The sequence below is a fragment of the Macrobrachium nipponense genome, chromosome 21 (assembly GCF_015104395.2).
Source record: "Macrobrachium nipponense isolate FS-2020 chromosome 21, ASM1510439v2, whole genome shotgun sequence".
Classification (NCBI taxonomy): domain Eukaryota; kingdom Metazoa; phylum Arthropoda; class Malacostraca; order Decapoda; family Palaemonidae; genus Macrobrachium; species Macrobrachium nipponense.
The window spans coordinates 53,618,633-53,643,420 of record NC_087212.1 but is presented as its reverse complement, the minus strand read 5'-3'; the positions used below and the strand labels follow the sequence as shown (position 1 = coordinate 53,643,420).

Sequence of the window (24,788 nt, the reverse complement as noted above, 5' to 3'; positions counted from 1 at the left end):
TCGGGCTTGGAGTAATTTAAAATCGTGCGCTTATCAAATATTCTGTGATCTAGCCTACTTAGGAATAAGATAAAGTTTTGACACTTGACATATATAAGTGACAAACATAAGTTATGAATGCCAACAGTATCATTCAAAACATTAATAATTGCTTCTGTATATTTTTACAACTAAAGAAAATTGATATGTTTATGTGGGTTTTAAATCATGACTTGAAAAAGTTACTCTGTGATGAAATGTTCTATTTTTAAGGCAGAGACGTCGTCACCAAAGCGATAATGTTGTAGCTGGAGTTAAATCTTTTGAATGATATTCTTTGAAAAAAATAGCTTGTATAGTTTGGCTAATATAGAAGTTAATAAAAGTTTATTATGCAATGGTCTACAGCTCCACGCCGGGATGGTGCTTACTGTGGGAGCCCGCTTCACATCAATTATCATAAATAAAACCTTTCAACAATTATTAGTGAAGTAGCAGATTCGTTGTGAAATGAGAAGTGTTATTTGAAATCATAAAATAAAATTAAAAGGAGGAAACATTGATTGTTCTTATTCTAGTGACTATTGTACAGTTTCAAAGCTCAGTGGCTCCATTATCAATTCAAATCAAATGAATATTTAAATCTGATGCATTAATAATAATTTCGTTCTTCCAGCAGGCCATTATTCATTTTATGAGACACTTAACAACTAACAAATAAATATTTTAACGTAAAATTTCAAGTACACTAATTAAATAAACTTTTAACTAGAACAGCCGACATGATTCATTCATGATTTGAATTATCGTTTTCTTTTTTACTTGTTAATGGAGCTTTTGGGCTTTGAAAATATACAATAGTCGCTAGACTTAGGACACACTGTTGACAGATTAAAAAGAGGTCCGTAACATAACATTCCATATTGATTTCATCGTTTACGAATAATCATTTTAACAGTTTTTTTTTTTAAAGTGTAGAGAGGGAAAAGACAACTGCTTTTCAAACTGTTATTTGATACAAATATCTAATTCTACTAAAACAAAATTGTAACATAAAATTTGGGTCATCTGCTAAAAACTGAGCTTATAAAATAAAATAAGAAAGTATTTCAAAAAGAATTAAAATATGGAGTAATAAAAAACATTACTACAGAATGCAGTGTAATATCAGTGAAAAATGCTATTCAAATCATTAAAAAAAAAAAATTATTAAATGAGGCTGACATTAGGTTTTTACCGGCCGAAAAAAAGGAATTGCTTTTATTAGGTGATTTCTGACTTTAGCTTGGCTGAGTCATCCCCGGCCGCCGCCATTTTGGTGTAGGTAGCGCTCAGTCTGGCTTCACTTACCGGATCCTATGCCAATCTATTTGTCTTATGTGATTTTTGGATTGAACTGATGATGTACCGTATCCGCCAAATAAAAGCAAAGGCAAAGTGACATGTGATAGCATAATAAGTGTATTCGTGCATTTAAACCAATAACAGTCACAAAAGACCCTCTCTCTCTCTCTATCTCTCTCTCTCTCTCTCTCTCTCTCTCTCTCTCTCTTGCTTTGCCATTTTTGTTGTTTTTTTATAACTTGTTATTCATCATTTTTTGCTGTATGACAAAACACTAACTATTTAAAAATGAGATATGATAGGGGAAAAAGGATGGTTGCTGTGTATACTGTTTTCTTTGCATGTATGTGTTCACGTGTCTGTTATAAATCATATGTTTGCATGAAGATGTGTATTTTAGTGCAGTATCAGTTTCTCTCTCTCTATCTCTCTCTCTCTCTGCATAATTTATCTCATTAAAAATGATAATACAGCATGGTAATACCTTGTAACAAAATGTGGAAAAAGCATATAAAAATTTTTTTTTCCAAAGAAGTCAAACAATTGCCTACTCCTCTCCATCCATCTTGTGCCACATTACAATCCCCCCTACCAGCCTCCGAAACCCCTTCCTTAAGTCAACCACCTTCCCAAACAACCCCTTCTCTGTGTGCTCCTCCCTGTATATGAAAAAAGCCCTACTGCTGCTCCGTTTCCATCACACCCAACCTTCTGACCAGCCAATTTAGGACCTTTCCCCGGTATCCCCACCCCCTGTCACCCTTTCTCAAACTGTTAAAGATGTAAACAGTCTTACCAATATTCCCTTAGACCCCACAATGTTGCCAACTATCAGTGTTTTTCTATTTATTTTATAATAGTAGAACCCCGGACCTCGACGCTAATCCATTCCAGAAGAAGCATCATATGTATATATGTATGTTTATATAAATATATATATATATACTGTGTATATATATATATATATGTGTGTGTGTGTGTGTACATAATTGTATTATACATACATACAGTATAATATACATATTTCTTTGGTCTCTGGGTGTCCAGTTGTGTTTGGATAATGGAATTTGGATAATTGAGGGATGATTGTGTATGTGCATATGTATGTATGTATATATATATATATATATATATATATATACATATATAATATATACATATGTATATATATATATATATATATATATATATATATATATATATATATATATATATGATTATAATCACAGTAACACGAGATTTGTTTAAAGTGCATCACCACAGGTGATAAAATAAGAGACAGGTGGAAGTACTGGCTGGTTTTGTTACTAATAACAGAAATGAAATCTGAAATGGTCAGGAACCCCACCCTGCCTCTTATTTTTTCACCTTTGGAGATAATGTACTGTTTTTGTTTGCTTGCGCATACATATATATATATATATATATATATATATATATATATATATATATACACACACAATATGCCAAGTAATTATCGTTAACTGATTAAAAACGAACATTAATATAAGTAATAACAACCAAAACATAAGACCCATAACTGATATATTTGGACCTGTATTTTGTACCAGGTAGTAGTTTAAAGTTAGAAATTAAATGCACATAACCATCACTGCTACATATATCGCACTTAGTTTGTAAGCTTTTTCCTGGAATTTTAAAAGTAAACAGCGTACAAAAAATAGAGTAAAAAAGACAAACATACAAGAGGTTCATTATTTGCTGACATTTTTTGTTCTGTCAATCAGCGAGTTCACTTTTAATAACTACAGGGCAAGCATGAAGTCAGCCTTCAACTGATTGCAGCACTTGTAAGAAATTAATAAACTGACATAGAAGTTAGGTATATATATTACGTTATCCACATTTAATTACCAAAATTAACTTATATTTTATATACTACCACATTAACTAACATATCGTATCCACCACTATATTGTAGGTATTCATGGTTATATACATATATATATATAGAATATATACTATATATATATATATATATATTATACAGGCAGTCACTGGTTATTGTGGATCCAATTTTATGGTGCTTGTCTAGCGACGATGATGACCGAATTTTCGGCGCTGATCCCACTTATCGGCGGTGCCAAGCTTCGGTTATTGGTGCCAATAATAGGCTCGGCATTATCACTGCCGATTTTCAGTTATCGGCGATTTTCGCTTATCATCACACCATCAGGAATGGAACTCTCACCAATAAAGGGGACTGCTTTTGTGTGTGTGCATGTGTGTATGTATGTATGTATGTATGCATATGTCTGTATATATATATATATATATTATATATATATATATATATTATATGTATATATCCCCAGGTAAACATTTGTTTTGCAAAATTATCATCCTAAAATACATTGCTTCGTGTAATATTTGACATTTTGATGTCAAATCTGCATGCATATCTAAGAATGACATATAATTACATAACTTACAATACAAATTACACAATAAAAATCACCTTCAAATTCTGACACATTAAAAAATTGAGAAACCATTTGTCATAAAGTCATTCTTATAGGAAAATGGGAATACAGGGTCATGTGCGTGCGTGCGCATACACTATATATAGTATATAGTATATATATATATATATATATATATATATATATATATATATATATATATATATTGAACACATCTATTCTATACTCCTGCTACAAGAGTTTTAACTTGAAATGTTCCGACCATTGTAATGGTCATAATTTGGCAAGGGGGATTATAGTTAAAACGTGTTAACTGCAATATTTATATTTTAAAGCGGAGGTCTGACGGTTTCAAGTTTTTCTAGATTTAAAATTTCCAAGCCACCGCTAAACAATATGTTTGCTAAACTATGTTTCTCTTGGCTGCAAGCGATTTAAGGTGGCTATTTAGAAAAATTTGCCTCTTTCACCTGCATTACTGACCGAAGACAATGCACGGTAATTGGTAACGTAATCTGTGTAAGCTGAGATCAAGATTATACAAATTAAATATAAAAAATAAGCCAAAAGCTGAAAAAAAACTTTGCATTTAAGCCATTTCTCCTTATAACAATGATGGAAAGCTTTCCTCGACTTGTGCGCTGTCGTAATTTCTTCTATAAGTTTAATTGCAACTGAGTTCCGGTTGCATATATCTTTTATAATTCACTTTTCTGTATAATTTTTAAAAATATTACAAGGAAACAATTAATCAAATTAATATGTACCCGGTGCACAGATTTTCAAGGCCCTCACATAAGTAAATATGATTCTGATGGGCAATAATGGAGTAGTACTTCCTTCGTAAACCTTCAAACATCAGCACTTTGCGGGAAGGGCTCACGGGATCAAAATCATCAAGAGTCTGCTGTGCTGACATCAAATCATCTTAATCTAAATTTCATAGTGTCTTACATTTTAAAATTAAGGAATTTTCTTGTATCACATAAGTACTAATCTGACAAAGGTATATTTTTAATAAAAGTAAACATTTTTGTTCATAACTTTAACACATCACTAATATTAGGTATATTCTATGAATGTGCCAACTTTGTATGGTAATACTGTTATACAGTATTTATAAATGCCCATGAATTTATTCGTATACTCTAAAATATATACTATATAACACAATGGCTCATTTTAGATACTGGAAAACTTTGTTTTACAAATTTAGCATCAGTGCTATTTGATCTATAGTATCATGAAAGGAATCTTATTGCCATAAATATCATAACTGAATTATAAAAATCTAATACCTCTTATGGCTTGAATTTTAATTGTTTATCAGTTGCAGATAATGATAACATATCCACTTTTACATACAGAAAGACACATTGTAAACACTCATGCATATATCTACACATACACGTATATGCATCGATGAAGGCATAAAATAACACGATGAATAAATTATGAGTAATTTGTTATTTGCAATTATTCATGGAGGGGTTACTGGACCAGAATAATTTGTACCAAGATGTCTTGAGTTTTGAACATGCACTTTGCTGTAGTAAGTTATTTTGTATTTTTTTGCAAAAGTTGTTGGAGTCATTACCATGATATTTTATCTACTAATCACAGAATGTGAAAACATTCCCAAACATTGTACACATATACTCAAACAGTAAAAGAAAAATGTGTAGAAACTTAGATTTTTTATGATGACACCCCCGTCCCTTACAAAGTTGGTTCTATGATTTATATAACCTCATAGAAACGTAAATTACCTGATACAGGTACAGATATTTCTTTAATAAAAGACAATAGTTGTGTAAGTTGAGAGTAATGTTTGTTGTAAATTAGCATTATGACTACACTATACATACATTCATACATACATTCTATTAAGTATCCTCCAATAATTCATTTCTCCAATCTATGTTCTTTTAGGTATTAACATTAATTATCTTCAATATTCCAAGTATATTATATATATCATATATAATGTATGTACCCATTATCTTTTTTACATTTTTTGTCTTTTTCAAGGGTAAGTTATGGGTGGTGCTTGGACTGAATCATCTAATGAAAAATTTGCTTTGCTTGGAAAGCAATGAGTGTATGGCATTTGAATTAATTTTTTAATAAATGAAAAGAGGTATTTCGTCTATCTTTTAAACCCTTTAAAAAGAAATCCAAATGTAGCCTTAACATCTTCCACAAGTTGAAAAATATTCCATATTTAACTACCAAGAAGGTTTATTGATATTGAATATCACCTGAATATTAAACAAGCAAACTTAAATCATATAAATTCAAGCCAGCTGAATTGAGCATACAGATGAAATACAAACAATGTATTAATTAGAGTCCATTTTCATCATTGGAATGTGAGCACATTCAAATGGAGCAGACGAAAACCTTAAGTGTCTTGCTAACCGAGATTCCCCACACTAAAATTTCCATATGCGGTAACAGCAATGTGGTCAGATCAAATAATGAAAACAAATCAACAAAACTAGCTATCAAAGAAAAAAAAACCAGCAGTACAGGTTCTTTTAAAATTGAAATATGAAAACATTCATAACACTGAGAGGAGGAATGTTCCAACATTTTTCTTTTGGAGGAATCCAAAACCTTAGCTCTCTATGTCCCCAAAATGGCGTTTAGTGTTGTCTATGGATGCTGATGATGGATACTCGTCCACAGAGTGAAAAGGAAAAAAGAAATTGGAGGAAATAAAATTTCAACAAATATTTTGTCCAAAGTCTGCAGGTCCGCATATGGAAAAAATGTCAAATTTTTCAACGTTTCAATTTTAGTTTTCTGTGACCACAAAATGGACATTAGTATTCTTTTATGGACGTTGATGATGAAGACTCGGCCATAGAGTGAAATAAAATTAAATTGGAGGAAATCAAATTTCACCAGAAATTCTGTCCAAATTCTGCAGATCCCCGTATGAAAAAAAAAAAAAAAAAAATACAAATTTTCATCGCATCAACTTTAGTTCTCTATGTCCACAAATTGGAGATTAGTGTTGTTTATGGAGGCTGATGACGAAGACTCGGACAAATAGTGAAACCTGAAAACCTTTTTGTCCGCCCAGGTTGGGAGCAGGGTAGGTAGGGGATCAGGTGGCCAGGGGAGACAGCAGCGCCAGGTTCCAGCAAGTGTAGCATGCCAACAAGCTCGTCACTAACAATTCTGTTCCTCACAGTAACTCATCACTTGGTTGTTAGCTGTAGTTCTTATGGCCAACCGTATTCAGTACGATCATGTACTATATAAATTGAGATCAAATTAAGGGCGCGACTTAAAATGTGGCTAAATTTATTCAAAACCCCCTTTTTCTTTAAAGCATCAAACAAAAAAATTCGACCACATATCCTACTTTGTTATGGTCTTGGCAATCTGTTTTCAGGCAGCCCCAACAGTTTAATTTCTTAAATAAGTGTGTAAATTACTTCAGAAGATATTTTTTCCCATAAATTAAGTCTCAGAAACTTACAATGAGGCCAAAGGTTAAGTATTTGATAGGGCTATTCAAACCCCATAGGAAGGACATCTTTTGCTAGATAGTAATCAGAATTACTGTACTATGATCCAGCCATATGCGCTCGCACTGAGACTGTCGGCCCAAGAAATTCCCGATGAAACAGCTGGCAGTTTTTACCCTTTACATTACTTGGTGATCTGTTCGAGATTCTCAGTACGCTGATATATCAATTTCAGGAACGATTATTAAATATTGAAATCAGTGAACTCGGAAAACAACGTATTTTTAAAATAAATGAAATGAAAAACTGCTCTTTCAGCCGAAGTCACTGCACTGCAACATACTGCGATAACCATCACAAAGCCAGGGCAATGCCGCCAACTCGAAATCGTCTTTTTATTCTAAACTTACATATTATGCTGGGTTATAATACCATAATAGGGCCAAACACTGAATTACGGAACCGGAGTATTTTAGGGTATGTGTCATCATACCGTGGCCGGGGGTGCCTACATGTGGGTTGTGCGTAAACTTACTGTATCTACATATTATAATAGCAAAATATCTTTGTAAGGTAGGTGAAAGTCGTGTGAACTTATTTTGATGTTTAAATCTTTTCCCCAAAATTATGCTAGCTAGTCAAGTGGGGTGTGTCTTCGAGCCCGAAGTGTCTTCGACGCCGTAAAACAGTAATTGCTAATTGGCATATTCTACACACACACAAAAGTCATATAATGATCGATTATTTAAAAAAAAAAAATCGACGCACCTAAAAAAGCGGAATATTTCCATGTACAGGCAGGCAGTAGGTGAAAAGAGGAATAAAAATATATTTCCTTCCTAGGCCTTATCATCATTAGCTAAGGAGAAACGTGAGCACATTACTGATAGTTCAACCAGTTACGTCAAAGGGGAAATTAAATGCATTTCTGCAGTCGTAAAAATTACCTTTTCGCTTTACTAAAACCTAGTTCACCAGTTAACATCGTTGATCCCCAAGAATGGCATTGGGCGTAACTTACAATGGCCTTAACCAAAAATGGCAAAATGTACATAAGCAACCCTCAATTCCAAGGAGCGCTGGCGACCTAGTTTCAGTAATGGGATAAAAATAATAGTAGCAGTAATAATTTAAGTATCTATTCATCAGAACAAAAATACAGAGCATCAAAATGTATATATATTTATTCATATGACAAACACTATGAAAGCTATACAATTGGTTTAAAAATCTGTAAGATATACACATTCATTTTAATAAATAAAATAAATGTATAATTAAACATTTTTCGAGCTAGAAATATAAGCACATTTCGATTCTGGACCATCTAGGTTGGAGGACTATAAGTTAAGAGACACCTATGTAAAAGGAATTGTGGATGTATCATAAATAGATTAGAATGTCGAAGACGACTGGAATAAACTTCATATTCATAAGTAGAGAAGGATACTCTTATCACCAAATAATGTTCCCCTGTCTAGAAAAATATATTCGATCTATTTGAATTTTCATTTTAAACCAAAATGAACACCAATTTTCAAGCTCTATGAAATGAGTGAAACATTTTTATTAAAACTATTACTTCCCTCATCCCAGGCTTAGAATATTTGGTGCTTCTTGTTTTATATTAACCACCATACTTTAAATGACTACTATCTTGAGTGCTTAATCATCATAGCTGATAAAATAACTAACAGGGGCACCTCCGTTGGAGCTCATGCTAAAGAAGTAGCCATTTCCGCCTGGCCAGTTGATGCCGTTTGGGAGAGTTTTGATACCCTGATGGAGAGGCGCTTTTGCTGATACCCGAAGGTCGGATGCTGTTCAGAGAGCTGAAGGAGCTGCTTCGCTTGTTGGTGAAAGGATTACTATTGGTGTTCACAGTGTTGGTGCTAAAAAGGGGCTGTCCGAAGCCGTTGTTGTTGGGACCAGAAAAACGGTGTCCTGAACTCTGGAATCCATTGTTGTTGAACCGATTGTTGGTAAAACCGTTAAAGCCAGTGGTAGTAGATGAAACGGTATTTCTATTGAAATTATTGGGATTAGTGCTGAAGGTGTTTACGAAAGGTTTTGGGGTGTTGAAATTAGTTCCGGCGTTGAAATTAGTTCCGAAGTTGTTCCTCTGGTTATTGTTTGAGAATCTATTGACGAATCCATTGTTGGTGAATCCAGTAGATCTGAATGCATTGTTGGTGGGTCTCCTGAAAATTTCATGTACAAATGAATATTCGTACATGTGACAAATAAATTATCTCTACAACGAAGAAAACTTCGGAAATCTGTAAACTCTTTATGGTATGAGTCATACTTAACAGTCAAAAGTAACTAATAAGGTACATGATCCAATTGCTACAAAATAACTATTATATTGCCAAGCGTTATAGATGACAATAAGTTTAAAAAATACTCTATTAAAATAACTGAATCAATAAGAAAACTTTATGCCAAATAAACAAGAAACTAATCATACTTTTACATTTAAAAAATAGAACAAAGGTGAAATGATGAAAGTTTAACTTGAAAACACAGTTTGTAACTCCAAATTGCCTGAAAAACTATGAATAACTAAAATACCTTGACTTCTAATCATGGGATATTTAAAGAAAAAACTAAATGAAGTAGGTCTCTTGTGATGTTATACATAAACTCACCTATAACGATGTAACCGTATACCGATAGCCTATATATGTAGAATGTCAATACATACATCATTTACATGTTATAAATATTCTTAATTTTGCATATACTGAGGATAGTGAACATTCATACTTTCAGTGTAAGATATCTATAAGAAATCTAACTCTACATAAGACACAATTTTTATTAGTAGTAGTACCCGCGGGAGTTGAAGGGCATGTCCATGACCGTAATTAAGAACATTAACAAAAACTGGAAGTTTATAAAGTTAAAGGAGAAGTAATGAACACCAAAAACTTATTTACAAGTATATACCAAAAAGCTCCGCTAGTGGTGAAGTTACAGTGGCAATGTACGAACAACATTAATAATTATAAAAGCTTCATGAATGGTATAAGAAGCAAAGCTTATGCAGTGGGGAGTAGTAGATATAATAATGATAATAATGACGCCAGAAGAGAGAAGGTTAAGACACCCAATCTGTAACTAAAATGTGACTTATCACCAGGTAAAATATTATGCCCAATCCCAGCAGACCTACTTCGTAGAATTTATGTACACTGAAGTAACAAGTGCCTCATCTATATGTGTGTGTAAGCTGATGAGAAGCGTGATTCCCGTCACCTGTTGTTAATGAACCTGTTGTTCCTGAAGGCGTTGCCGGTGATGGCTCCGGAGGCTCTTAGGCGCGTCAGGGCAGCCCTAGCCTCAGCGCGGTCGTCGGCATCGTCGTCGTAGAGGTCCTCGTACAAGTCCTCCAAGGAATCGTGGTCGTCGAAATCGTCGAAGTCATCATCGAAGCGCAAGAAGGCCCTCTGACTGTTGAAACCGTTTGAACGGAACTGTTGTGGAAATGCGAGAGGTTAGCCACGTGCTCAAGTGGATACTCACTCGTTAGCTCCACCAGAATTGATCAACTACCTATCTTCTTCAAAACAGTTGCGACCATACACTATCGAGCAACGAGGGAGCGGCCGATCAAGCTGAAGGCTTCTTATGTTAACACCTCCAAAATGTGGCCCCTAAACAGAACGGGTCTCATTCCAGCAATTCCAAAGAAAATGAAAAAGAGAGGAACTTCATACGGCTGTTCTTTATAAGCGAATATTTCATTGATTCATTGCCCCTAAATTATGTATGTGTCCATATGCGTATGTATGTTTTTATATACATGCATACATACATACATACATATAAATATTATATATATATATATATACATAACATATATATATATATATATGTATATAATATATAATAGATATATATATGTGTGTGTGTATGTATGTATATTATATATATATATTATATATATATATTATTAATATACATTATATATATTTTATATATTATAATTCTACATATGTATCTATATTATAAATTTGTGTATGTATACTTATTTACATACATAAGTGTGTGTTTGATTTTAAACCACGAAAATTTAAAAACGAGATTATTATACAAACAAAGTTACAGCCATGAAGGAAAGTGAAACGATGCAATAATAAGACGAAATTACTTAGCATCTTATCGTTTCAGTATGTATGTGTATATAAATAAATACATATACATACATATATATATATATATATATATATATATATATATCACAAAAATCAAGATAAAAATTCACTCAACTTAGGGAATACCACAGAAGAGAAATTATAGTGATAAACAATTCGCCACCAGGGAAACTCGAATTCCCTTGTGGGAACTGATGAAAATCTCGTCACTATTGTCGTGGTTCCCACAGGCGGGAATTCGAGTCTCCTTGCTGACGAATCGCTTATCTATAATAGCGGATAAGTGAATGTGATATTAAACGACATTTGTAGCATAATATTTATGAATATACAAAATGTTTTCGTAAAATTAACAAAAACATAAATACACATTCTTCTCGGTCACGAAGTTAAACGAAGTTACAATATTTCAATGTAGGCCACGGTGAAATGGAAGAAACAGCGGATCTCAATTTGTCACGAGAGATTTTCCCACCATAGAATAAAAAATTTAGTTTACTAATTTATTTTACTATATCATGGGGATAACTTTGTCTCCGGCAATATTTGAACCGCTCCCTGGATTAGAAACAATGATAGATAATAATATTGACTCTGGCTACCCAGTTATGAAGAGCGAATTCTAGAGAAGTGGTTCTTTAATATACTGTTCTGCCAGTGGTCAAGATTGATTTGGACAGCTATGCACGGCTTTGTATTGGGGAACTTTATCATGATTGTACATACATATGCATATGCATGCATATATATGTATATGTGTGTATATATATATTATAATATATATATATATATATATATATATATATATATATATATATATCAACAGCACTGACTATCAGTGACTTACCTTGAGTCATAAACGCCAGCAATGCACTTCAAAAGTATCTAGAGGTATAAAACCTCACGAGTATTTCAACACTTACCCTAACAGACAACCAAAATAAATATCATTTGGTCTAAACTTCCGGATGTCTTATCATTGCCAGTGCATCAGACATGACTTGGTCCAAGTCTTGGGCTTGATGCTAATTAAAACCTTTTTCGAATAAGAATAGCTAAACTGACATTACAATGATCAAAACTGAGTAAAATGTGCATTGGTCTACCAAAGATAAGTGCTTCAGAAAATGTGACATATTACAGTTATTCCCTCTTATTGCAGGTAAAAAAAAAGACAGTAATTATCTTACCTGACCAAACTGAGCAGCTGCAACAGCCAACAGGGCTGCCAGAACAATCTGAAATTGTATAAAGATTGATAGGGTAAAAAAACTGGTATGCGACTCTCTCTCTCTCTCTCTCTCTCTCATTTTCAGCTCATTACTTATTTTCTTGATGAAAAAATAATACAAGATAGGTTAAGAAAATGAATATCTCTCTCTCTCTCTCTCTCTCTCTCTCTCTCTCTCTCTCTCTCTCTCTCTCTCTCTCTCTCTCATTTTCAGCTTATTACTTACTTTCCTGATGAAAAAGTAATACAAGATAGGTTAAGAAAATGAACTTATTTTGTTGAAGAACAATTATTAACAGATATTTGTTTATGCACACATATGCAGTGTATTAAAACTAAACGTACTAGTACTTTTAGGATAAAAATTAAATAGGCAATCACAGTTCTTTCCTAAGTACCCATAAATTATTCTCTAAACTCTGCTTTTTGCATATGACGCACAATTAACATTTCCCATAATATAACTAAAAATTCACCAGAACCTCGCCGTACCTTGTGTTTAAAAGGAACATCACCAATTGCATCAAATTACTACACATCGCGTATATATGTAATAAAGAATATATAAAACTGGTATATACAAGACTCCAGGTGAAATAAAGACTGCTGACTGTAAAAGATCAAAACAAGCAATAAGGAACACTAAATACAAATCCTTTACATTTTTCATTGTAGTAGAAGATATCAATGATTGTATCTGTATATTACAATCTCACAAGAGAACGATGGTGAAACGTTTAACGTTCAGACGTCCATCTTGAATGACTGGTTAAAGACCCAGTTACTCCGTTCAAGAACCTACAGCAATAACTATTACATAATTCCAGCAATATTCCATTGTGTGGCAGCTAAAAGAAAAAGTTTCATCTAAGATCAACTCATTTGTGTAATTATCTATTTATTTTACTTTTTCTTTGCAACTACGAAACTAAACTACTTAAAACTGTAATTTTACGAGTATCCCTTGCTATCGCTTCATTTTCTATAAACAAACTGGCAGCCACTTTTTTTTCGTTATATAGATATATATATATATATCATATATCATATATATATATTATATATATATAATATTATATATATAAAGAATGTACCGCTTTCTAAATTAAGGTATCCTCTAGCACAGTACCAGTAAATCTGCTGGAAACACATTAATTGTACAACCGTGATATAAGGATAGAGTGAATCTATCTATTGCATTTCAAAGCAATCATTAACTTCAAAATGTAGTACGTATTCGGTTTTCACCTGTTGCTTAAAATATTGCATATTTCGCAAGAGATTATTGTACCAGAAAAAACTAGCTAATAAATAATGAATAAACTTGACCGGATTTTCACTAATATAATAGCAATGATGTGCAATAAACCATGAAATAACAACGAAATAAAATTAGATAAACCTTTGCCCGAACATTATTTTAACACAGCATTTATCCAATCAAGACTACACTGAACATTTTACCAAAATACATCCAAAGTTTGATTGCATCTGCGCTGTAATACTTCGCATAATTATTAGCTTAATTAATGCTATTGGTACATTGTACTATTATTACCGTTCCCGTTGTTATTTCGATTAGCCTATTGGAGTGTCCGTGACCAAGGGAGCAACGCGCAACGTAAGGCTATTAGTTACTGTATCTTGTCTCTATAACGTACCTTCTGTATGGACCCAAGGTGAAATAAACTCTATTTATTATCATCATCATAAGTAGTGCTGGTACCCAGGTATCCTAAGCACTGTCCCATCAACGGGCTCCCTCTCACTTTCACTGGCAGAAGCCCACAAAAAACTGAGGAGGGCAAGGTCAGGCCCAGGCGACTCCTCTTCCCCTTCCCGACTCCCTTGGAATTTGGAAGATTCTCCTTTTCCTTTCCCCTGACCCCTGTGGGTGTGTGGTATGAGTATGAGAGCGCGCGCTTGTGAACGTCATGTGCAATAACTCAGACTTCAATATGTGTGCTTACTAGTTTAACACAAAAAGTTAAGATTACTTGGCCAACTGACTGATATTCATTTAAACTCACACCAGAACAATGATCAAAGTACATAAAATCCGATTTAATTAAACAGAAGCGCGTATAACTGACTAACATTACAATCTTGACAATAAATTCGGGTAGAATGACTCAATAGCGTCATTAACTTCTACTCTGTCTTAAACTCAGTTATGGAATGTGGTCGAAAAATGTATTCAGAAGAAAAGCAATTACTTTGACAGGAAAGTAAATGGAAAGGAGATTCTTACACGTGGAAGGTTCGTGGCCTCTCAGAGACAAAAAACAATAGAAACAAAATAAGAGAAATTTCATTTTGCAAAAACAAATCGTTCCATTAATTTGATCAACCACAATTCCAACAGAGTCACTGTCACCCATTAGTTTCAGAAATTGCGTAACACATGACTAACTTCATCAGTGTGAAAACTCGAATTAATTTTCTCTCTCTCTCTCTCTCTCTCTCTCTCTCTCTCTCTCTCTCTCTCTCTCTCTCTCTCTCTCTCTCTCTCTCTCTCATGGGCTACAGCGATCATATCTAGAAAAGTCTTGATTGTACTCTAACTCTTGCGAGCAGAGATTACTATCACCATAACAAGAGAGAGTTACAAGGATTAGGATGTCTCAAAGACTCATTAGTCCATCCGAGGAAACATCATGCGCTCACTTATCTCTAAGAGTAGATTTTACTATTCATTCATAGTGTCCTAATGATTTTGTCTCGCTTTCTTTTAAACTCTTCCACACTGTTGCTGCTTTCAACTTCTAGTGGCAGTTTATTCCATGCGTCACATATCTTGTATATAAAGAAGTTCCCACAATGAGATCTGTTGTCTCTCCTCAGTTCTAGTTTCCATCCATTATTTCTTGTCTGGATTTCGGTTACCGTTTTGTGTTCGTTTTGTCATGCCTTTCAGTATTTTGAACGTTCTATATTAGCTGTCCTCGCAATCGTCGTGTTTCTAAGCCATACATGTTCAGGCTCTCTAGTCGTCTTTGGTATCCTATTTGCCTAATGGATAGATTAACTTTGTGGCTCTTTCTTGCACCCCTTCTAATCTGTTCATGTCCTTTCTTAGTGTTGGTGACCAAAACTGCACTGCTCTAACAGTAACGGCAGAACTCTTGACAGCTCAAATTAGAGTAAATTACCTAGCCTCCAAAACTGTCAGTTTATTTACACCTAAAGGAAAGAAGAGAGTACCAAAAACGACAAGTGGGCCTACTCTCTGAAAAGTCAGGTAATTTAGGATGAGGAAGGAGTAGTCACGAATTATGGTGGGCTGTAAAAAAAAAAATGAAAAGGATGAAGGGAAAAAATAGATGGAGGAATAACGGCGACGATGGCAACGATCTACAAATCACTTATGGGAATGACAAAGGGCCTCAAGGAAGCGCTTGGTCGGAAGGTCAAGTCGAATCAACCCTATTAGTGGCGTCAACTTCAACCCATTTTGGAGACTAATTTGTTTCCTTTCGCTTGAGAGAAAACCTTGACTTAGTCAAGTTGGTTAATATTATACGTGTATATATATATATATATATATATATATATATATAATATATATATATATATACATACAGTGTTCACAAAGCAAATAGATATTGGATTTTTTTAAACTTATCCTGGAATGATATGACCGTCCTCTCTTCAAATTTCACTCCATTTACTTCGATTTCTCAATACGAAATAGTTCTATAAAAGCGTAGACACGTACAAACACACAAACATAAAAGCAGACAAACACACACATATATATATATATATATATATATATATATATATATAAAATAAATGAGTAGTTCCAATTCACATTATCACAAAAGAATAGATGTTTATCATTAAAGGATGGGCAAGATCATCCCAGAAAAACTCATGCGCAATGAAAGCTTGAGCCTGCAACGCTGTCGTCATCAACATCGACTACAGTAACAACAATAATGATAACAGATATCAATAACTTATATCAATACTGTTGCTGATAATGATAATGACTTTCCCATTGAAAATAATCAAGCTTCCATATTCTAAAGGCAACTTCTAATATCAAGGACGGGAAAATCATATTCCGACATTACTTTAACGGTAAACCTATTCTGGATTTCCTTCTATACCTACTTGTTCTCAATTAGGGCTTGGATTACCTTGTTCTCGTTCCAGGCTAATCTGGTCACGGGGGTTAAGGTGGAACCTTTCCACCGATTCAGCATATTAGGGTATATGGGATCACGACCTATATGCATTTTACTTTTTTCTTTTTTTTTTTTAAAGGCTCCTTTCCTTTTTCTCGGATAATCTTCGTGAGAGTTCCTATTTACTTGAAAGTAACGCCACCCTACCGATGACATCTATTGTATTTTAATCATGCATATTTGTATCAGTATTTTCAACTCAATGTTAAATGTATTCTGGGAAAATTAGTCAAACTTACTTATGACGCGGAATTTTATACACATATATGCCATGATATCAATATATTATATATATATATATATATATTATATATTATATATACATCATATTATATGGCATAGTATGTGTATAGAAATTGCCGCGTCATATAAGTTAAGTTTTTCCTTTCAACGCGTCAACACAACACACATATATATATATATATATATATATATATATATATATATATATATATATAATATTGTGTGTGTGTGTGTGTGTGTGTGTGTGTGTGTGTGTGTGTTGTGTGTGGGTTGGTAAACAGGTTGAAAGGAAAACGAAAAAGATGACCGCGATAATTTCCTGGTTCCTTTAATGACGTGTCCCGCACCAGTCAGACTGCTTTTCAACTCGAATGGCGGCACACGGGGGGTACGACTGGGACCGGTTTTGCTACTCTCACTTTCGTCTGCTCTTCTTCAGTTTTACGACCACTCTTGCTCATGTCTTTCCTTTTCCATCAAGAAAACTGGATCTTCGTTCAACTACATCGCAAACGGTATATGAGTTGATATCGGACAGTTAATTCTGTCTGCTTATTACGAACTAGTTGCACATAAATATCACTTGTGGTGTTCATGGACGCCAAAACTGAACGTGGCATAAAAATAATATTTATCGATATAGTTCAATATTATGGTTTTCACATTTTTTAAAGGAAAATCTTTATCGAAAGCAGTATGATTAAGTACTGTCTCTTAAAAGTTCAGAAAAGGAAGACGCAAGATCCCTCGATTATATAAAATGTCACTTGATGGCAAGGAAAATCGGAACTAAAGAGCGAACCCCTTCAGATGTTTTACAGCTCTAATTTTCACGTGGATAAATTACTATGGTGGAGAAGGGCAAAAAATGAAATGTCAAGGTGAGACCTTCTCAGGTAAAAATAGCCCAGACATGAGAGAGAGAGAGAGAGAGAGAGAGAGAGAGAGAGAGAGAGAGAGAGAGAGAGAGAGAGAGAGAGAGAGACTATAGCGCATCACCTAAAAAAAAAAAAAATGTATCCCACACAAGTATTTTATAATGATAATTTGCTCAAATTCACTACCTAAGAAAGACGAAACCCAGTTACCATGACAATGAAAGTCAAATGTCATTACGAATGACGTTAATTACGAGCACAAGCGCACAGTTAAGACCGACAAGAAAGGTTGCCGCTACATTAAACGTTAAACGAAATGGAGACGTAATAATTATTAATTATGGTGCTAATGATAGCCCTCCGCTCTCATACTTCTCACAGTGACACCACTGAAAGGAACTAGAAGGATAAAGAGGCGCTCGGAGTAAGTGACTCTAAAAGCAACATCGGAAGGCGAATAAAAAAAAAGAAAAAAAGAAAAAAAAAAAGCACGCTCCCGCCGTACATGGTATAGTATCCTTGAAACAGCTTATTTTGCCTGAGCTCTCAGAAAAATACTTCTTGAAAAAAAGACTCAATCATTCTCTTAAAAGAAAAAGTAAGAAAATGCATCTTATTAAAACCTTAACGTTAGTAAGGTATTCATGGCAGAAAAGTGACAAGAATTGTATTGCCTGGATTTTCCAAAAAAGGAAACGTTGAATAGCTGAAAGACAAAGACACGAGTCATGGGATATACATTTTTTTTACAACGGTTTCACGGAAGGATAAAAATTACATCCCTCTAAAATTGTCAGCTGAGGAAATTGCAAGCGCCCCTGCAAATTCTGTAATAAAAAAAAAAATACTAATACATCACAGAAAATAATATGTTCTGTTTTGAAGCAAAAGGTGAGCTGGTTTGATGCTGAAAAGAAGTGGATCACATAGGCAATGAAAAACAAAGATAGCTGCGAGAAGAATAACCTGTCCTAGTTCTCAAGTACAAAGGTGAGCTGGGTGGGCTGACGTCATGAGCAAGACAGATACACCTTTGTTCCTTAAAGATTTCATTTCTTCATTCCAAATTTTTGAGGGAGCTCTGCTTTCACTTCTCTGACTCTTTTGGGGAGGTTTTCTGTTAAAGAGATATTCAAATTTAAGAATAAGCGGAAGCATTTTGGTTTTCCAATCAAGCTATGTTGATAATTCCCAGGCAGCCATTATTATAAAAAACAATATATGAAACGTTCGTTTTTCCTTCATCACCTTGAAATTTCATGATAAAATCGGAAGTGAAAGGATTAAAAATAAATATTTTGCAATAATGATAAATTATCCAAAGAATGACTATTTTAATTAAAAAAACTACGACACATTTTTTTCTTTTAGAATTAATACCCGCAACATTGTACGCTAACCCAAAGACTTCAATCTTCATATACTATCACTGAACAATAATGCTGTAAAACCAGTTTTCTTTCCAAAAAGGAAGGAAACACCTACATGTCGTGGGTATTCATGGTGCTCAATGATTAGCTCGTGGGTATGTCATTATGCAAGAGACCTTGCCCCAACGACCATTCTGGGAACCTGGTGATCTCTTCAACCTTACCGCTCACCTAAAAAGAGATGTATGGCTAACGTATTTGAAAACTTTGCTTAGTTACGAAGTCACGGTGCTTTAACTGAGAGAAATTCAATCAACCGATATACAAGCATCCTGGGGTTCTGAAAAATCGGGAGCTCGAAGGTTATAAAGGCGCTTTGCTAAGAAAAACAAAGCAGGCTGAAAAGTATTCAGAAATTTAATTGCAAATTGGTTTCACTACCGGGCTGTACTTGGAACGATGTTTCTCAAACAGTGGCTAGCTATATTTCTTGTAAATTAAAATTAATAATTTTTTTGCCTTTCATTAAGTTTCTATACCAATTCCATTACTAACCTAATGTAACGAAAGACGAAATGACCTGTTGCAGGAGATATACAAGTCACTGAAGTGCTACGCTGGATATTACTGAGCAGTTTATAAACTGATTTCATTGAAAGTCTAGGGATAACACTAATATAAAAGCGTCCCAACTCAAAATATTTTTCCTTTTAAGGAAAAATGACCGAACACAAGCACGTGCATGATGACTCTTTTAAGCAGAGAGCAATTCAATTGCATATTGGTCCGTGTAAGAATGAAATCATTTTAATCTTATGAAAGGACAATGCGACACATCAAGCTAACCACTTACAAGACTCTTAATTTACTACTTGACTGGAAGGCGGCTTCTAAGCAGATAAGCATATCTTCTTATTAATTTACCACTGCATGATTTAGCCTTGAATATAGCCATCAACTATTGGTCATTGGTAAATTAAATAACACGACAGAATAACACAAGAGAAACTAACTGAAGCGTGCTTGTTTTAAATTACATTAGAGCGATTTCTATAGATATAATTACAAGACTAACTTCATCTCTGACCTTCATCATTATTATCTCATCGTGATATTTTCATTAAATAACGTTTACTCTTTGGTACGGCCGTTTTCCTTGAGATTTCCAAGACCATCCCCAAACTTCCGCCCTCACCCAGTGAATTCTTTTCATGCCGACGTAAAAATAAAAATGCAAAGGATAAATTTAACAAAATTCACTAAACCGTCGAGACCTTTTACGTAAACTTGCTATCTCTAAAGAAGGAAGGACGCTTCCCATTGTCTGCCTTGCATTCAATGCGTGGGTCGATGCAAATGGTGGGGGGAGGGGGGGGATATGACTTTTACGGATCCTTTTCTCTCTGGTGTTCGCCCTGAAAACCTATACAAATATTACCACGGGTTGCTAACAAGACACTAACAAAAGTCATCTATCTCTAAATATCCAGTCATCACATGATCAATTGCAACATAATGCTCGAGCGAACGCGTACACGTACATACATATATTTTAAGTTTGTCAGTATATATATATATATATATATATATATATATATATATATATATATATATGCGTGTGTGTGTGCGCGCGCGCTTGTATGTATACATGCAAGATTGACGGTGTTGCAGAGGGGTTGGAAAGAAGGATCTCTAAAATCTGGAAGCGGGAAAGTATGTATGAGCACGAAAGGGCAAATGGCGTCATATATGTAAGTGGTAGGGTATGATGATAATGAGTCTTGTGCAAAAGTCAGAAATAAATCACGCTTTACATACTTAAATATAATAAAAATTTAATTTAAATGTAACATCTGGTGAAGAAAAATTTATCATCTTTATAACATTACACATTATCGGAATAATTTAATGAAATAAAGAATTTTTTATCATTTGAAGTTTAAGAGATTAAAAATGTTTAAAGTTGACCCAATCTCGGATAAGACAAACATTTCATGAAAGTTGTCTGTACCTGAAAGTTAATGCAAACTTACTCGCACCTTATAATAAAAAAGCTACATTTCACAAAACGTGGCTAAAACATTATTTTTTTTATTAAGCATTACCCAAATGATGTAGCTGTTAAAATGAGATTTTCTTTGAGCACTACCTAAGAACAAATGGCCTCATGGTTTTGAGTTGAGGGCTCACGAGAATCTCATTGAAAATAAGGACTTTTCTACCGTGTATACACATATGAATGTAATATTAAGTTTAGTACCAGGAAGTGAAAAGGTTAGCGCATGTGTTAAGAAGTGTGTTTAGATATGGTTTGGTGATTTGATTAAGACTGAAGGACGTTAAATTTGTAAACAGTACAGAATATAGAAGTTTTAGTACCCAAGCAAAGCATGAGTCTTTTATGTAAGTGTTTGCAAACGCTTGTGTTGTCGAGGCTTTATCCACAACAGGTTCATCCCTAATTGACAGTGTAAATGTCTGGAGATTGAAAAATTTATATAAACCCATGTAAAATTAGTTTACACTTATACAAGTTATGTAAATATCATCATACACACATTTCAGCGTTACACATATACACAAATTTCTAAATGTTTTGGGACTTTATCAAACGCTCCACGCACTCAATCTGGTCAATTCTTTCATTCTATCTTTTCTGTAGCAAAGAAAATGAAACAAAGTCTTTTTGCATTACAATTCTGCTTTATGAATATTCAAGACACTCTAACTCCCTTAGTTTAATATCTATTTTGTTACTGACAAATACAAAATATCAGTAATAAATATATACATTATATTTTAAATATTGTAGGATATGAATCAATTGGCAAAATTCTACCAATTAAACGTGTCGATTAATTATATGATTGCTTGCAAACCAAGAACTATCAAATGTTAGTAAGCAACAAAACGTTACTAATCTATCTTGAAAAATGAATAAAAATTTTAGCTAGTCAATAAACTAAAGTTAGTTAAGCTGCGTCATTTCCTTGCCCGTTCCACGTCCATTTCACACGGTTAATAACAAATTTTATTCCTTCTTCCGTGAATGATTATGATAACAACTGTCGGCAAGATCAAACACCACTTATCAAGGCAATACAATGCAACAGTCTCTCCAGAACATTCAGGCTTATTTTGTCCGTCACAGAGGCACCGCACTGAACTGCAACAGGAACACAGCACGCAATACGCATTAAGCAACACCGCAACTTAAGCACCAGCACCGGATATCGTCGTCAGGCAGCAGCCCACATACCAAGAACTTCATGATGATGCCGTGAGGAGAGTGGTACTATCACAGAAGATCCCCAGCGAGGCGCCGGCCCTTTATACCTTCTTCACTCCCAGGGCTCTTCAGGAGTCCCGTCACGCCATTGGCTACGCAATACCAACAGCAGCCTTTCCAGCTTCGCGATTGGTCGGATCAAAGTTAACGGCTTTTTGCTGCAATAAGCAGGATCTTCTCCCATAATAACGACCGATAAGCAGTTAGGTCATAATTCCCGTTTCCTTATTTGTAATGAGTTACCTATTTTCTCTCCTTTCTTTACATGAATAACTAGAGTTTTCGTTATATATTTTTTCAAGCTTTCGAAAGAACGAATTCCTTCTAGCGTGATGAAGGCCGTCGCAAAGATGAGCCTGGAGATGTCTTGAGGTCAAAGGATGCCTTTCTGGGCTCATTCTGCAAGATGAGGATCGGTGCAAGGTGAGCAGCCTTTACTCCTCTCAGGGCAGATGAGCAGAGGGCGTTAAAGGTTGCCTAAATATTACCCTACTCTATATCTCACTTCCATCTCTGTCTTGTAAAGGAAACAGGCAGGTCATCTAAATCAATAAAAATAACTCTCTCTCTCTCTCTCTCTCTCTCTCTCTCTCTCTCTCTCTCTCTCTCTCTCTCTCTCTCAAAAACATGTTGTTTGCTACCTACCTGCTAAGCGGTGAAAATTTCATTAACCCCATAAATCATGATGAACCTCAACACAACAATGTGTACGACAGTAATCCGAATCAACCGGGAACATATAAAATACAGGAAAACTTACTAGAGTGGAAGGTTGGGGCGGCGTTGATTATTGAACAACAAAAACTAAGTATACGCAGCAAGAGTAAATTTTCAGATATGCTTTTCTTCTTTACGTTTGCCTCTTATTACTGAACGAAGTTGAAGTAGACGAGTGCCACGGCCATCAAAATATTACTAGTCCCCGACGAAGATGTCCACGCCAAAAAACGTTTAATATTGCCATCAATTAGTTGGATTCCTTCATTTTGACAGGACACAAATATCACCAGTTACGAAAACAGAACTGCATTAAATCTCGATTATGCAGAAAAAAAACAACATATTTTGCACTCGGGACCGCGACAGTTGGCTGAAATCGAACATCCTTATCAACTATATTACGAAAAGCTATTTGAACAGGATACAAGTTCAGTTTCAGACAACGTGAAACCTTTTCAATCGTTTCTTTAGATATCATTTGCCCATGCTACAGAACCATGTCCCTATAAGAGGAATTTGAGGCGTACCCTCCTCCATACCACAGCGTTTGTCACTTTCCCTTCATGAACAGCCTTTCAAATGGTATTTCAACATTAAAGATTCGAAGCTAAAAGAAAATTTTAAAATGATTTTGGGTTCAAGCGATTATCTTCATTCGAAGTAATCATATTTTAATTTTCACAAAGGTTTGTCCGAATACTACATGATAAATATGAAGGAGAAAAGTGGAGAATGAGGGATTTAGAAGAGAAAAAAGTAGTTGTTCATGGATTTTCTAAAGAATAATAACATTCACATTTAAGTACTAAGTTCACAGGTTAGCAAAATATACCGAGAGAAACCCACTGTCAAAACGCCACGCGAAAACTGTAATTTAGAGGTGGAATTATCTTTAGAAATGAACATGTGTAGATTCCTTTGGCAACGAGTAGCGGCTAACAGCAAAATTTCTCCTCATAAAGTTTCGTAATATGCCTCAATTACCACTTCCCACACCTATTGTCTGTTGCAAAATGACTACTTGCGTCTTGACAATGATGCTGATTTCCTTTTAGATATAGATATAGGAAATGAGCGTTTTAAGAAAGCACACCCAGTCAAGACTAAAAGCGTCTACTCAGCTTTTGCTCTTCTGCTTCCATTCGCAACCAAGCTCGCGTTTGACAGACAAAATGCTTCCGAAAATTAATCACGGCATTACTGCCAAGGTCTACCTCCCTAAAATGGAAGTTACTAAGGTGGTCATTAGTTTAAGAAAATCAAAATAATATACTATTAACATATAGATAAAATTTTGACCATAAAAACAACCGTCACAACGAGGGACATACACTAACTACACTCACATACTGCATTATATTCTGCTTTCTGGCGACAACTTAACAATGACTTCAATGGACCCGAACAAGCTAACCATACCTTGGAAGTACACTATTTCACAACAGATGAGAGAAG

The 24,788-nt window shown here is 34.5% G+C and overlaps 1 pseudogene; it reads right to left on the bottom strand.

Moving 5' to 3' along the window:
- Positions 1 to 8,372: 8,372 nt before the first annotated feature.
- On the bottom strand, positions 8,373 to 22,693 carry LOC135198038 (putative uncharacterized protein DDB_G0286901; annotated as a pseudogene).
- Between the last annotated feature and the right edge of the window lie 2,095 nt (positions 22,694 to 24,788).